Source organism: Triturus cristatus, chromosome 5_1, assembly GCF_964204655.1.
Source record: "Triturus cristatus chromosome 5_1, aTriCri1.1, whole genome shotgun sequence".
NCBI lineage: Eukaryota > Metazoa > Chordata > Amphibia > Caudata > Salamandridae > Triturus > Triturus cristatus.
The window spans coordinates 702,187,571-702,204,448 of record NC_140587.1 but is presented as its reverse complement, the minus strand read 5'-3'; the positions used below and the strand labels follow the sequence as shown (position 1 = coordinate 702,204,448).

Below are 16,878 nucleotides of genomic sequence, written 5' to 3'. Positions count from 1 at the left end.
TACATAAACTGTGGAGCATACATCAGTGTGTGTATGTGTGAAAGGTGGCTTTCTTTCTTTGCTAATATAAGGTTATTTGGGGATGGGTCTTGGGAAAAATCCTTGGTCTGGCATAGAGACAACTTCAGAGGGCTAATAGGGGCATATTTTGGAAGAGTGAGCATTATATCTATCTCTTTGGAGTTGGAGTTGTGGCAAAACAAGCTCCTTCCAATGACCTTACACAATGTCTTTTGCTCTATTATGGGATTGACTTGGGGTCGGGAAGTCCATTTACCGAATGTTACCGTGATTACGTTACATAGCATTGGACTAAAAGACATTTGTGTTACTGTGCTCTAAAGTGAATTTAAAAATTAGTTACTCTGATTGAATTACTTTGCATTTGATTCTTGACTGAGAGTTTGCCACTTAATTTATTATTTATTCACTGGATTGCAGAAGGAGATTATTATCATTGCCTTTTTCTGCATTATATTTCTGGATACGACCTGGTTACTTCACCCTGCATCAGAATACAGAATCGTGTAACTCTGGTTCCATTTCCCTGCACTTGGATCCGATACAGAATAGAGTAATATGAGGAATTTTCCATAAACTAACACACAGTAAAGTAAGCCACGATCTTATCTAATAAAAAGAGAAGCAATCATTGTAATCTGTTTCTGTGATCTAATGCAAGGTAAAGTGTACATATGGGGGCAATTAGAATTTGGCAGAGTGGTACCACTGGTGTAAATTAGCTGTACTCTTCCCCCACCAAATGTATGGTTCCTCGGCTCTATTTAGTGTTGGGGAAGCACTGGGTTTCTGACCGCAGAGCCTCAGCTCCACCAGAGCCAATGCAGCTGCAACTCTGATTAAGGCACAAAGATCCCCAACTTACTTAAGGGGATGATCCCTAAATATGGCAGGAAGTCCTCTGCTAGGGAGCATCAACCGTATTCTAAGTCAGTCTCATAATCTTTTGTATTTTAATGTATGTAAAAATTAAACGAAACGGTTTCAGTACTTTAATTCTGTGGTTCTTAACCTTTTCACTTCTGTGGACCCCCACTTTATCATTAGTGGATTCTGTGGAAACTCAATGAATTGGTATTGGAATCCAACCCCACATACCCTGCCCTATGAGTCATTACTGGAAGCCGAGGACCCTGGCCTGAGCTATTTCGATGAATAATACCACAAAACAATACACGTAAATACAGAAACAAGCTTTTATTAATCAAAATAAACAAATGATGACATATTTTATGTTGGAGCTTTTCTAAATTCAATTGAGGTCATCCATCATCCATAGTATATTCTGCTTAAAACAGTTGCACTGCTTTCACAAATCAATCTGAAGCCACCAACTTAATTTTTAGCTTCCATTTTCCAATTCCAACACATTTACGAAAGGTTTTAATATTTTCAATTTTGCTTCCAGATTCCAGTTTATTTAGTTTCCTTCAGTATTTTATCCTGTATTTTAACCTGTACTACATTACAAAAGCATGTTCTGCTTTGCATAAGGTTAGAGAAGAATATTGCTCAAAGTATGTTCAAAACTTCAAGCTTTGGGGATTGAGGAAAATGAACACGGTGCTTGCGTATCCAACACCGACCCCACCGGTGTACCATAATATCTCAAAATCCAAGTAGGAGGTGTCATTCAATCCAAATCATAACTGTACAAAGGATGTTGTACTCCAAAGATTCTTTCAATTTTTTTTAGTCATATATCCATTCTGGTAATATTGAGGCCCTTCTATATCCAAACACCTTTTAACACAAAACCAACCAACACGTGTTTCAAGGTAACCCTCTTTGTCAAGGCTGAAAAAAATGAAATAAAAAACATCTATTACAATACAAATTTAATATTAATAATAAAAGGTTCATGTATATACATAGCCAACTATATTGATGAATAATGATATCCTGTCTTCTTAACGAAAGTTAGATATCGAATTATAATATCTTCTGGTATGTCAATTTCCAATAAATGGAGTCATACAGCGTTATAATATGCACCTCCATTCATCCGTTGTTACTTGTTGCCGAAGTGTAGGAGCAGGATTCTTTGTAGAAGGGAGGGTTGCAAGCCGGTTCCCTTGACCACCGCATTAATTTAGGGAATAAGGGAGAGCTCGGCATTAAAGAGAACTCCTTAGTTGCTTATTTTCCGTGCAGTGGCGGGTGGTGCTGGATGGTGACTTGTGTTGAAATAGTGGGTTCTGAGATCAATGGATTTCGCCTGTGGGGCTGGCGGAGGGATAACAGTAAGGAAGGAGAGATGATAAATGGAGGGATGGGAATGGGCCAAAGGGTGCAGGAGGAAGGATTAGTCATATTTCTACAGAGAGGATGAATTGAGGGTTGGGATTGTGCCTAAGGGGGTAGGAGGAGTGATTGTTCTTATTTCTAGGGCATTTGGATGTAGAGGGTGGGAGTGGCATGTGGGTGTCTGAAGGAATTTATTTTATGCATATTTTTTTGGGAGCCTGCAGAGTGCAAGCCTTCTCTAGAAGGTATCATGGCATCATAGAACAACTGCATTTGAATGACTGCTCAGCCACATTGCTAAGTTCGCTTCACAAAACGCCATCTTTCCAGCATTTTGCTAAATCCCAGTAGACCGGTTTGAGTTTGTAGAGATAGAGAAACAGCATTCCAGTGCTTGACAGCCGCTACAGATGCTCTTCTCGCCCCAAAATCTTGGTAGCTTATCCGGGGCTGCTGCCTCAAGTTGCAGCATGTGCCTATTAAAATAGTGCACAAATCTCCCAGATAAGAGATTCTGTTTTGAGCCATAATTAGCTTATTGGACCAAAGCAGATGGTCTTGAACGTAATCATTTGTCTGACAGCCAATGTAGGGGTGTAAGGGCCACAGAAATAAAGTTCTCCCTCTCTGGGTTAAGGATCAGTCTTGCTACCTCATTTTAAACCATTTGTAGTGGTTTTAGGAATTTACGGAGAGTCATGATAAATACCATAGTATGGTATAGGCCCTAAAGAGTATGTACAAATGAAGGGGCTTGCTCAGGAGAAGAGGAAATGATGTGCACAGGGTGGTAATTGTGATGCAGAATAGAGAACATAAGGGAACAAGATCACATAAAATATAGGGTGTGGAGCTCTCTTGTTGCTCTTTGTGTAGTGGTCCCCACAAGGGAACGGATGATCAAGCTGCCCTTCTGGTCATCACTGTGAACCTAGTATTCAATTGTGTAAAAACAGATTCTCCCTGAAAAAGCGTTAAAATAAGTAGCATGTCATGCAGTCATAATAGTTGTATGTATGTATGTATGTATGGCATATTTGTATAGCGCAGACTGTCACCCGAAGGGTATCCTGGCGCTTTAGACAACTATACCAACACCACGCATAGCAGTCAGATGAAATTAAGCAGGCCTAGGGAAAAGAAACGTTTTTAATTCTTTCTTAAAAGAGAGAAACTCCCTAGAGCTTCTCAACAACAAAGGGAGAGAATTCCAATATTTGGCCGCCACGAAACCAAAGGCTCGGCCGCCCATGCGAGCCCTCAATACCTTTGGGACTACCACAAGATGTGCTGACAGTGACCTAAGGGAGCGAGTGGGCACATACCACTGGAACAGCTCCTGCAGTGGAACCGGTCCTTGCCCATGAAGTCCCTTAAACACCAGACAAAGCGCCTTAAAGATGACTCGCTGTGAAACTGGTAGCCAGTGAAGATCGGCTAGCGCCGTAGATGAAGAGTCAGACCGACGGCGGGACAGGGCTAGCTTGGCTGCCATATTCTGCACGCGTTCTGCATGTAATACTATAAGGAGAATACTCTGATTGCTTTACTCTGCATCAGATTACTAGAAATGATGTTGATTATTTTACACTTCAATGACATGTGCAAGTAGATTTCTTCAAGTGTTTGACACTGCATTGGGTTCAAGTTGGTGGTAACTAATATTACTACACTCTTATCCGCGATTACAGGACATTCTGATCATTTTACCCTAAACATACAACACAAAGCTGTTGATATGATTACTGTACCTCTTACTGGGTTACAAAAGATTACTTGTATTCTTTTATCTGGTTTACCCAGCACTGGCTCGCACAATGTAATTACTCTCTTTCCTTTAGTCAGCATTTATGGAAAAGTAGTAACCCAATTACATTGTCCTATACTGTATTACCGAAGGAGATGCTGATCGACTTTCTCTGCATTTGATGGCAATTCCTGCAGTTATTTTACAAATTCTGGATTACAGAAGATTACTGGATTACTTTACCCAGTACTCGATTACTCAGAGATAGTACTGATTATGCTACATAGTTTTATTTAAAAAAGACTATTGTAATTACTACAGCCTGTGTGAGGTGACTGAAAGTTCGGTAACACACAGCACAGGTACAGCAGTGAGACCTTTCTTACACATATAGAGCCAGTATTGATCAGTTCGGGAACTGGCAACTACATTGCAATCTTCACACACTTGCCGAAACCATGGCAGCTTCCCAACCATTGGCAGGAGTAGAGCAAGCCCCTACCACACACCGCAGACAGCCGCAGAGGAGTTCTCCCTCATACAAAGCACGTGTTCAGCACAGGCAACGGTTTGGCACAATTCCCCTATGCACCTGGCGCAGAGAAAAAAACCTGCAAAGAAAATTTTTTTTGTTCTGGCTCTGCGCACGTAGTAGGCTACAAGGCAGACAATGATCACTAACTTTCCATACAGCTTGAGACCACAAAGATACCAAGGGGCTAGACAGCAAGACCAAAACACGAACACAGTCAGCGTGACAGGCTCCAGGTCTATGTTTTTCGCTTACTCGCTCTGTCTGTCTGTGCAGACCTTTCAACCTATTTGTTTAATTACATTTACCAATGTTTATAGAAACAATGAAACCTTTAACCTTTTGTCCCCCTTTACCTGCAAGAAAGTTGCATTATCTCAGAAGGTGAAGGGCGACTGTAGCCGTATTTAATGAAAGTAACTACTTTAAGGTGGGTGTTTGATTAATGAACACTAGTAAACCTACTTTCATGTGTGATGCGTGTGTCCTTTTAACATCCCTGGGCAATGCAACATGATGGTCTTTTTGAATGTTGAGGTGCAATATGTACAGCATCCTCTGCCACCATGCCATGCTTCCTGGGCATGTAATACCATTGCAGTAATTTTCCCTTGTGCAACACTACACAAAATGTGACCAGCATTGGCCACGCTATCAGGGTTGGCTTGGCATTTGAGGCCTGATTAAAATATTTTTAAAAGCTTGCAGGAGTCATAAAAAAAAAAAATTAAAAAGCTTGCGATTGATTTCTGTACAGGATGCATCTCAAGATATAAAGAATTTTATGTGCCGTGACAAATTGTAGATTTGAGACGTAAAAAAGTCCCTTATGCATTCCACGTCATTTGTGCTGCAGACTGTGAAAGAAATTCTGCCCTTCCTACCGGCAGGAAGCCAGAAAACAGTGGTCTCGCCCTTGGTGATGTCCAAACTTGACTACTGTAACAGTCTCTATTTAAACGTCCAGGAACGTTTCCTGAACAAGCTACAAAGGCTACAAAATGCAGTAGCCAGACTATTGACCGGGATCCCTAAATTTGCACCCATCTCCAAAGAAATTCAAAAGCTACATTGGCTTCCAGTCAGGAAAAGGATACTTTTCAAAACATTAAGCACTGCCTTTAAGGCTCTTCATGCGACTGGGCCTGACTATTTGCAAAAGCATTTAAAGTGGTATATACCCACTAGAAATCTGTGGTCATTGGGTGTGAAATTGGCATCAATCCCCAAAATAAAAAAGCTTTCATGGGGAGGCCGAAGATTTGTCGTGGGGGCAGCTAAGGCGTGGAACAATCTTCCGGCGCAGCTCAGAAATCTGCCAGATTTGTTGTCCTTTAGACGGGCATTAAAAACATGGTTATTTATCCTGTAAACCGGCTCATTCCACAATCCGCTCCTTGGTATTTTTAGCTATTTAGGATTTGGTAACAGCGCCAGGACACCTCTGGGTAACCGTTGCGCTTTAAAAATTATTTAACATAACATAACAATGCTACCACTCCATAGGAGGCGGAGTGATACTCCAAACAGCCAATAGCACGAAGTGTAAACAGCCAATAGCACGAGGTAAGATGGTATTTTTCGCTGAAGACCACTATATATATATATATTTAAAAAATGAGTAACAATAGGTCTAGAAGATGGCTACGCTGGCAAGCTAGACCTAAAAAGGGACCCCTGTCTTTCAGCACATTTACATATCCAGGAATTAAGGTTGCTTTGGCACACTGTAATGAACAAGGTCGTTAGTGTGGCCCATTCCCATAGGATCTTGCATGTAACTGGGAAACCTTTTCATGCAGACACTGTACTGAATGCAACTCTGCATGTGGCATTGGGTAACTTCCGAAGTAGGAAAGTTCCGAAGTTTGCTCATGATGTTCCATGTTTTCTTCCTTAGGGTTGACTCCTGGGGGGGGGGGGAGGGGGGTCTCGGTGTGACTGTTCTGCTAATAGGCCCACGCTGTGTCCCACGTAGGAAGTCTGCACAGGCGATTGGAAGGGTGGGCGAGCGAAGAGGGGACTGCTGTAGTGGGAGGTCGCTAGTTAAGATGCCTGTTGTAGGAGGTCCCTATGCGTTACATCGATTACGGGGCAAGGGCTGTAGGGGCAGGTCTCTCTATGTGTGTCTATAGTGCGATGACCCTAGAAGTGACTGCTCTTGTAGTACGTCTCCAGTAGTGAGTGCTGTATTGCAAAGTTCTCTGGGAGAACCAATAAGATGGAAATGTGGCAAAGTCGAAGCACTGCTTTAAATGGGCCGGTGCTGTCGGGTATTCAGCACCTGCATGTCTTTATTCTGAGAGGGGGGTCGCTTGCACTTCAGCACTGCAGCACAGGTGCAATACCTTCCATTGGAGAGTGGCCCTCTGGTATTGCATATCTGCTCTTCAGTTTATTCATTTCAAGCACGGAGTCGAAGAATCCTCCTGAGCAGGTAGACGTGTTGTGTGTCACCGGAAGGGAGGCTGTGAAAAACGTGCAGCTGATGGCGCACGTGAGAGCACGAAAACGCGTCCCCGCTTCTGATGGGTCGCCTTCCCGAGGATGTGTATGTCTGATACCTAGACACAGTCCTGTGCATTTATTGGACATGTCTTCACTTGTAACTCTCCTAATTCCGCCTTGCTCGGATCCCAAGCTCCGTACCCACATAAATACCCGTTGTGTAATCATATAATTCTGGGTATGCCCTGTGATTGCTTTCATGCGGCCGCCGCAGTCTCGTGACGCGCAGTTGAGAGTGCAGACTGTCTGTGAATCTCAAGTTCGGCGGTCCCATCCATTTGCTTTTTTAGAGCGGGGTAGAAAGGTCGATCCCTTTTATAGCTCCTCCGCCTCCTAGCAGCGGCGTCTGCGTGCCTTGCAGCCCGCTTCTCTGCTGTACCTCGAGTGTCAGCAGCACCGTGTGCCGCGAGCGCGTGTAAAGTGGCGACAGGAAACAGAAGGCTCGAGCTACCCACAGTTGATCATCATTTAAACTAGCCCTTGGCTTTTTATTTTCATCTCCTCATAAGCTTGGAATCCTCCTTGCTGCGCAGACCGAGAGTAGAAAAGATATGAAAAGAGGCGCGGTTTTATGAAGTGCCTGCACCCTGAAGCCATGCTTGCTCCCCTGGGAGCGGCCTGCTCTCAGAAACGGAAATGAAGCTCTCGCCCCTGTGAGCAAACACTGCAGGCAGCAGTCACGCGCCCGGTCCCTTGGCGTTTCCTGCGCGTGTCCGTGGCTCGGCTCCTCTCGGTGCCCGTGCTAGGGCTGCCAACCTTTCCCCTCCACGTCGTACGTCACTCGCTGTCCGAAGGCCGACAGATGAACGTGCAAGGAAGGAGTGGTCTGTCGACAGCAGCCGTGCACTTCCTACAGGGGCATAACGCACACCTCTGCGGTGCGCAGGGCCCTCCCTGGCGTGGGACACTGGCAGCACTACAACCAATTAAAGTAAGGCTTTTTGGGGGAGGTAGTATGGCACGCGGATTGTTAGGCAGTTACTCTTTTGGTGGTGAGGATTTTGTGCATTTGAGCTCTTTTACCAATGTAAAAGTAAGCCAGGTGCTGAAAAACATGTTCTGTGTGCGCAAGTTCAGGAAGCCAGGTGTACATGGCAGTACCAGGGAGTAAATAGGTCGTACCTCTTTATGTTCAAGCTCAAGAGTGTACAAAGTCACTTTAATTCACTTAAGAGTTGATAATTCCCATTGATCTTCTCCTTCTGTGGTAACATAAATGACTCCACGTACCTGTCTGGTCTCACACCTCTTTCTACTACAACTTAAATACAGTTTGAATACTTTCTTGAGACAAACCTCCATGCCTTGTAAATAAATGCTTGTATTGTGTGAGATATTCCTCATTCCCACAGGACGTGTTAATAGTAAATGTAGGCCTTAGCCTGTCATTCGCCTCTGAAAACCCACTGCACATATTAAAAGCATGCATTGAAATGTAAGAATTAACAGCCGTTGTGCTAGAATTAGAACAGTCCATTGCTGTAGCCCTCGTAGCACCTTATTTTGCTGTAAATTCTGGCTCCTGCCATTTTATTTAATTGAATATCTGTTTCCCAACATTTTTTGTACTTCTACATTTTCGGCTTCATTGAGACCCATTTACATGGTCAGCTGTTTTTATTGAAAGTACCTTTGACCTCATTTAGCATTATCAGATACATAATTATAAACATTCAAATAGTATTTGTGGTTAAAAGAGTGCTGGAAATGCTGTGGAATCCCTAGAGTGCTGGTAAAGTGCAGTAGCACAGGTGCGCAAAGCCCCTCAGGTGTTAGCGCTGGAACTAGAATCATAGACTGGAAACTTCACAACGCATGCATGCACCAGAACTGTGAGAAAACTGAAAGTGCTCTACTCTTGCACTAATGGAAAGCTCACACAAGACCATCTGTTGAAAGCTAAAGAAAAACTGATGTTCACTTTTCCACCCAATAAAATAAGACCCTAGACTGTCCTATTTAACACAGTAAATGTTCTGCCTGTAGCACCACACTGCATTCACGGTTTGAAAAAGTGGTGACTTGGTATGAGAGGAGATGCACATGCTAAATGGGCTCACTAGTTACAGTAGTGCATTTGGGTTAGGATCTTGGCACAAGCTGTTACCGACATTCTAAGAGGGCCGGATCAGGGCAAAGATCCAATGTATACGGGCAATCCAGAGGAAAAAGGAGGTTTGAAGACGACCTGAACTACAACAGCAGCACAGAAAGCACTGACCTATCCACCACCAGCAACGCATGTTTTGTCACAAGGGCCACATTGTGACCATACGTGGAAAAGTGGAGAGAGGCATCTTAGTGTTGCTTACATATGCCTTGAACCTAACCCGAGGTACTGCTGTCTTGTGTGATATAGCACACAGTGTGGAACGCACCACGTGACTACCAGCAGCTTTAGGGCCATTGCCGTCACCACCATGATGATACAAACTAATAATGCATGTAGGGCTACAAGTGTGAGGAACACATTCTTTGCAGTTACTAAATTCACACAGCAATCCATTGTGCCACAAGCGGTTCTAGACCCTCTGTAGCTGAGATCTCAGTGGTGCCAAAAACCGTGACCTAAATGGATATCCTTCATAAAAATGAAAAAGAGGGTGACATCTGTGAGGGCAGTCTGCGTCAGTGGGTTCAGTGCAAGGGATGTCCCCTCCCGTCACAGAGGTGTTGGTCTTCTTTGTTGCAACGTGTCTGTGCCATTCTATCTGCTTCTCCTTTGTATTTGCATCTAGCCTTCTACAAGAGTCCTGCTTGCTCTGCGTTCTCGGGCTAGAGATTCCCCGTTGGTCTTTTGATTCGATATTTATTGTTTGGTGGTGTTAATGGTATATCTTGTGGCAGGCTCTGTAACTCTGATGTTACGTCAGCTGACAATATTAACCTCACACTTCTATTTGTTTGGAATTTGACTTTTCACTGTTATGATTACTGCAAAGATTCCGCACTGTCGCCAAAACCTTAAATGAGGCCATCATTATCAAAGTACTCTGTATATTAAAAAACAAAAGTAAGTTGTATTCCCATTGGTAGTTATGACAAGCTATTATTATTTGGGTTGTGTATTACTCCCTCATTAGAGTAGTTCATACTTTACTTTTATCTCCAGTAGTTCTAGTGGCTCGCCTTTGTATGTTTTGTGTTGGTTGTCGTTCACATAGACAACTGCCTGTTCACAGAAAGAATACTTGAAAATCCATTTTAATCAACATTAACATGTATCACACTTTGATGCCCTTTAATGTGAAGCGTTTATTTAAATCTTTAATTAGAGTATGAACAGATTGTAGGTGCTCGGTGATTAATACCGTATGCTGATCCTCTTTCTCTGATGTGGCATCTCTTTATGGTCCTTCGAAGAACAGCCTTCAGACTCTTCATCACGTTTGTAGAATTATGGGCCTTAGGGTCTCATTCAGAGTTTAGAAGGAACCCAACATTTTTCAATTTTGGGAGGGGACGCTAATTACGGAGTACAATCCCCCAGTTGTATTTCATCCACGGTAATATTCCCATAGTGGAAGAAATTCTGGCAGTTGAGTCTACTCCCTATGTAGAGTTTCCTCCAAACTCTAAATGAGACCCTAAGATTACGTACCACTTGATATCTATATTGGCACTAGTAAGCTTTGTCATTAGAGGACCAGGCCGTTGCGACATGCCATTTAAGCAGACAGCTGGATCCATATTAAGATGACTCCGTCAGTGGTCTAACCTAGCCTATATTAAGCGCCTCTACACCTACGCATGCAGCTATGTACACAGGCCAGATCTTTGCACTACGTAGGTACTTATATAAACTGGCTATTTTACACCAACAGATGTGTAACTCAAATAATTTATATATATCAAGGAAGAAAGTGTCTAAACCGACGACCAGCTTTTTTACACACAAGAGTCACCTACACCAGATACTTATTTACACCAAGACCACATTTTACAAACCAGTTATTCTCATTAAGCAGTCAACTACACCAACCAGCTGTGCTCCCCAAGCAGTTGTTTACAAGCAATATTTGCAGCAGGTATTTAATGATAGCAAGCAGCTACTCACATCAGGTATTTAGTTAAACGAAGCTGTTAATTTGCACCAATAATCTATTTCCACATTTAGGCTAAGCAGGCTTTTTACCCAAGCACTTCTTTATTCCGAGAAATTACTTGGACCAAGTAGCCTAATCAGTTGTTCACACCAAGCAGCTATTTTAACTTAGTAGTTACATCAAGCTATTTACACCAATTAGCTATTTACACCAAAAAGATAACTGTCATTTTACAGTGAGCAGTCTTTTTTTCAAGAGCCTTGTTATACTAGACATTCATGTCAGATGATTGCAACACGGGACTGTTTACACTAGACATCTGTTTACATAAATCAACTTTTTACACCAAGCATTTGTTTACACTAAGTAGCTATTTATAGTAAACAGTTGTTTTCAGCGAACAGTAATTTACATAAAGCAGATATTTCATCCAGTGACTATTACCAAAAGCAGCTTTTTATGCACGGTAGTTCACTTTCAGTGAAATCTCCCGTGAAATCACAAGCACGGAGCTGGGTCGCCCTCGTACATGACCCCAGAGTACTTAGAAAGATGGAGGATTTTCACTTTTGATTCAAAAAGCCAACTCTTCTCATTTAAAACTATTTAGAAGCCCATTAAAAAGCTATATTGTCCAATTCCATTTTTTTCTTTATAAATCAATAGCCATTTTAGAAGTAACAATTTAACTAATAAATAAACTATGTGACAAGAAAAGCCTTTTCCACAAACCGTTTTAAGGTAAATGACGGGAACTCTAGGGCAGTGTAGCCACACAGGTTTCCAGCTGTGAAATGCTGGAAAAGAACAGCGCCGCTTTAAGAAAGCCTACAACTCCAGCATCCCATCATGCTGTGTCAGTTGCAGGTGTTCCCACACTTTTTCTTGCTCTTGGTGATAGAATCCTGGAGCATTAAGGTTGTTTTTTTTGTTTTCTATTTTCTCTTGGAAATCTTTCTAAACTTTTATTTAAAATGATTTCACGTGACGAGACTTAGGACATAGAAAATGTTTCTACCATTTTTCGACAGAAAAAGTTTTTCTTCACAAAAATGCATTCACTTTTTGTGACGTGCCCATTGTGTCGCAGAAAAAAAGACAGTCCTATTCTCATGATCTGTGTATTGTTTGCCTTTCAGACTCATTTTCTTGACAAATGACAGCCCTGTGTGAAGTTTTCAATGAAATCCGCCTTCATATTCTTCAGGAGGAGTGAATAATCCAGGAATCTTTCTCAGGGATATTTCAAAGGTCATGTGAGCAAGACTACGGAAACCCTTCGACCAGAGCTCTAGTTTCCATCTCTGGGGATTCCCCCAAGACACCACTCCCATCTTTCCAGACACTCTAGGAGATCGCATACTTCAAGAAGTTCTTTGAGAGCAATAACATATTTTTCGTTTTCGTGTTCATCTTCAAGACCAAGAAGATATTTTTCAAACTAATGAGAACCAGCCTGTATTTCACCTATTTCTGACATCTACACTTCTTGATCAGAGGCGACAGTAAACCTCAGATCCCTTTGCCTTTCACCTCTACAACTACTTCAGTAATATTTGAGATGTTACATCAGAGCTCAACATCGAGATCACTCCTTCCACTAATTCGAGGTCTGCCCGAACCTACAGCGGAACTGTTTTTAGTTATTTTGTATGTAAAGACTGCTCCATCTCGGCTTAAAAAAACATACCCTAGGGCAGGACTGTTTCTCCCTCAGGTCTGGCCTTTCTCTAGACCAAGTCATCGCTTCTGCTGACAAGAAGAACAATGCAGGTGCACCTTCCCAACTCTTCCTCCGGCAGTGAGAGCAAGTCCATAGACTATGTGAGAAGGAATGTCTGTGCCACATCAGCAATAGCGATGAAAACTGCCAGTGTTATTGGGTTACTGGGCAGAGACGAGTTGTTACTATGGGATTCGCTACAACAAATCTCTGATGCCTTACCTCAAGAGAGACAACAGGATTTCTTGAAGCTGTTAAATGAAGGCATGATGGTCTCAATGAGATTATTAGTGCTTCTTCAAATACTTCTATCTTGTCACTGGTTGCTATCTTGTCTCTGTCATACAGGTCACAAACCAGAGGCACACTGGAGATTACTAAATATTTCTTTCTCAAGGACTACTCTGTTTGGTTCACATGCAGATGAACAGATGAAATGTATGCAGACATTGATGGAAATGCTGACGGCTTAGTGAAAAGAAGAAACCCAAGAAGCATGTCTACAAGCCATATGATTGCCGCTACTTTCAACAGGGGGTTCAAGCCCATTTGTGGACTTAGATGTACAACAACAACAAAGGCAGCCATATCAACAGCAAAGTCGTCAGTCAAGGAGTAAAGACAAGCATCAGCCTTCTGTGGCTGTGGGAACAGCTCCAGCAGGAGACAGACGGTGACTTCACACTTCCCCCTCCTCTGTTAACTACTCTGGAGGGGGGAAACATTTCAAGTCATCTGGAAGAGTGGATGAAAATCTCAAAAGAAAAATTGGTGCTGAGTATGCTGCAAAATCACCATTTTCTCTGGTTCAAAGTATCTCTGGTGAAACTTTAAACAGATTTCAGCAGGAGGTCTACATCCTTCATTAGAAACATGCCGTTAAAATGGTTCTTTATCCGCAAAAAGCAATGGGAATATATTCTTGTGCTTAATCAAATCAGTTGTCAATTTCATCGAGGAAATTGCCAGTGCACCATAGATGTTCAGGACACCTACTTCCACATTCCTATAACGGAGAAGCATTATAAATTCCTGAGACTCCTTGTAGGAAACACCCAATATGAATACAAGGTCCTTCCATTCAGCCTCAATTTGACACGAGGAAAATGTTCAAAGGTCTTGGTGGTGGTAGTAGTAGTACATCTCAGAAGGCAGAAGATTGTTGTCTATTAGTATTAACACAACTTGATGCTCAAAGGTTCAACCACACAGCAAGCTAGTTGGGCTTTCCAGATGACACTGTCCACTCTGCATCAATTAGGCTTGCACGTGAATCAAAAGAAGTCCGCATTAGTGCCTACATAATCCATACGCTTTCTGGGAGCAATGTTAGAGCAAAATAGAGGCAAAAGTATTTGGAAGAGAGATTATTTTCTATCCTATCTGTCTAAAGTGTTACTGACTTCTAAAGTGGATCATCCTACAGAAGGCAGATTTCATCTCTTCTAGGTTCACTGGATTCGTACAGCTTCCTGGCTCTGCACGCTCGCCTTCACATGAGACCACTGCCGCAGTGTCTGGAGGGCCAGTGATTCCAACATTCAGACGGATGGGAGGACCAGGTTATCTTTTATCCTCACGCTGCCCAGTCTCTTCACTGGTGGTGCCAACCACAACACCTACTGTGTGTCTTGGATTTCCATCAAGATGTCCCAACTCTGAGAATTGTGACAGATCAATCCGTAACCGATTATGGCACACATAAGGATCATCTTCAGATTCAAGGGACATGATTGTGTAAGGCGCTGGCCTGTCATCAATTTCCTGAAAGTAAGAGCTGTAACCTAGCCCTCAAGGCAGCCCATTTTCCCTTTGCGACAAAGTCTCTTGTTCCAGTGGACAGAATGACAGCTAATCACTACTTAAAAAAGCAAGGAGGGCATGATCTGTCACAGGAAACTCAGTTGATCTGTAAGTGGCTGGTAGCCTTGAGCCTGAAGATCACGGCAGCTAACCTTCCATGTATACAAAATGCACAAGCAGACTCACTCAGCAATGTTTTCCATGAAAACCACAAGTGGATTCTAAACAACGCTCTTCTGTACAACATCTTCTGTGACTGGAGTTTTCCTTAGTTGGATCTTTCTGCTGATACTAAAAGGTATTGGCAAAGCCAGTGGGTCCCAAAGGCGAGCTCCATTTGGCTTTGCCAATGCTTGTTCCTTTTTCTTTCCACCGCTCATAGTGGGGGTAGGCTTAATATTTTATTGAGTGCTTATAATTATCAATGGAGTTTTCCTGAACGGGAATAATATTCACAGATAATCCTTGTTCTCTCTCAAGAAATTTCCATTCAAATGATAAGCAACACTATGCAGTGGCGTATCTAGGGTGGGGTGGTGGGGGCGGTCCGCCCCAGGCGGCTCTATTTTGGGGGAGGACAAAGGCATTCAAATAAGGCTCGGCTTGCTTTCGTGGACGTTCGGGGACGGACAGAGAAAGAATAGGACTCGGGCAATGTCCTCTTCTTTTTTGTGCTGGCAGCTCTCCCCCCCTCTCTTCCTATTATACCCTCTCTTTCTGTCTTGCTCCTCACTTTCTGAAAACCGTGACTTGAAGAAACGGTTCTCAACCTCTCTTTCCTTCTTTCATTTAGTTGCTTCCCTGTGAAATGGATCCAAAAAAGAAAAACACTCTTGCGAGAAATGCCCTTTTTCTGACATTTTTCTATTCTAAAGTGCAGCGGGATGGAGAGAAATAGAAGGTTTTAAATATGAAAAATAAATACATAACTAAAAAAAGCAAGACAGAGGGGTTGCAAAGTGGCCAGATTGGTTTTATTTACATCCAAATACATCAGCATCACTTTACAGAGTTTGCCAGTGAAGCGCTACTTTTGTTTTCTCGTCTTTCTTTGAACAGCATTGTTGTTCCCAGGTGGGAAAGTGTACCATTCCTGGAGGTAATGCAATACCTGGTTGATGGGTGGATTGGAAAACACAATGTGTACCATGGCTCTGTTTTTATGGGTGTGGTCTTTTTAAACCATACTGCTTACGTTTTGTAAGGATATAAGAAATGGACATTGAAACGGTTCCCTTCAGGGCCCTCTAGTCATATCCTTAACTTTTCAGGTAAAACCACTCGCTGATTTCTGAATAGTGAGTGAGAGATCGTTAAGGTAACCATGTTGTTTCTGCTTACATTTCACATGCTTTACTTAATCTTGCATTCCCTATGAGTGGTTGCTTTTACTTTTTTTTTAGGCAGCATATTACTCTTATCAAGTGTTATGTTATGTTATGTTATGTTAAATTAAATTTATTAAGCGCACGTACGCCCGTAGGCTTCATGGCGCTGTGGAAGACTAGCAAAACATAACATGTGACAGAAAGAGAGAAAATTTAACTAAGGATAAGCTTGCTTAAAGAGCCAAGTCTTAAAAGCCTGTCTAAAGGCTAACAGATCTTCGTGGAGTCTTAGTGGCAGTGGCAAGGAGTTCCACAGGGAGGAAGCTAGGAAGTGGAAAGATCCTCCTCCCTGGCGTTGTTTCCTGATCCGGGGCACGACTAACAAATTCTTTTGGCCAGAACGGAGAGCACGGGAGGGAGTGTAACTGACCAGCAGGCAGCTAATGAATCAAAGTGCATAATTTGAATTGAGCCACATCCAAGTGTTTATAGCGGGCACAATTAGGTTATAGCTGAAGGCAGTGCGAGTTTCTCTCAGTGGGGAAGTATGGTGTTCAGTGGGGGAGAGGATGTGGCACTATGGCCAGAGCTGTCTAATTTGGAAGTGGGGAACCGGGTTCAGCCTTCGTGACAAGTCCACCAGACCACTCTACTGAGGGAGCACATTCCCATGCTAGACCTTAGAAGGCCCCACTAGACCTTAGAAGGCTTGATGTCTTAGCACAAGCAGGTGTACCCTAGTGGTGTCAATTGTGGGTTAACCTTGATGGCCTGCCCACCACAATCCATACTGAAGTTCATCTCCAGTCTTGCGGGCAGGTCTACGAAGCAGCACACCCTAGAGCAACAGTGATCCAGTCACTGTGACTGTCACTGAGGTCACATGAACCTTGAGCAGGTTAGGGCGATGTGAACGGTGTGAC

The 16,878-nt window shown here is 42.8% G+C and overlaps 1 protein-coding gene across 3 annotated transcripts in view; it reads left to right on the top strand.

Moving 5' to 3' along the window:
• The window catches only part of MAPRE2 (microtubule associated protein RP/EB family member 2), a 672,904-nt gene that overhangs the window by 507,510 nt on the left and 148,516 nt on the right, over nucleotides 1-16,878 (top strand). Inside the window, exon 1 of one of the 3 annotated variants that reach the window (XM_085605671.1) lies at nucleotides 7,469-7,986. The exons of the other annotated variants lie outside the window; for them this stretch is intronic. The gene's annotated coding sequence lies outside the window, so the exon portion shown is untranslated. Of the gene's footprint in view, nucleotides 1-7,468; nucleotides 7,987-16,878 lie in introns of those variants that run through there. 3 annotated transcript variants of the gene reach the window in all.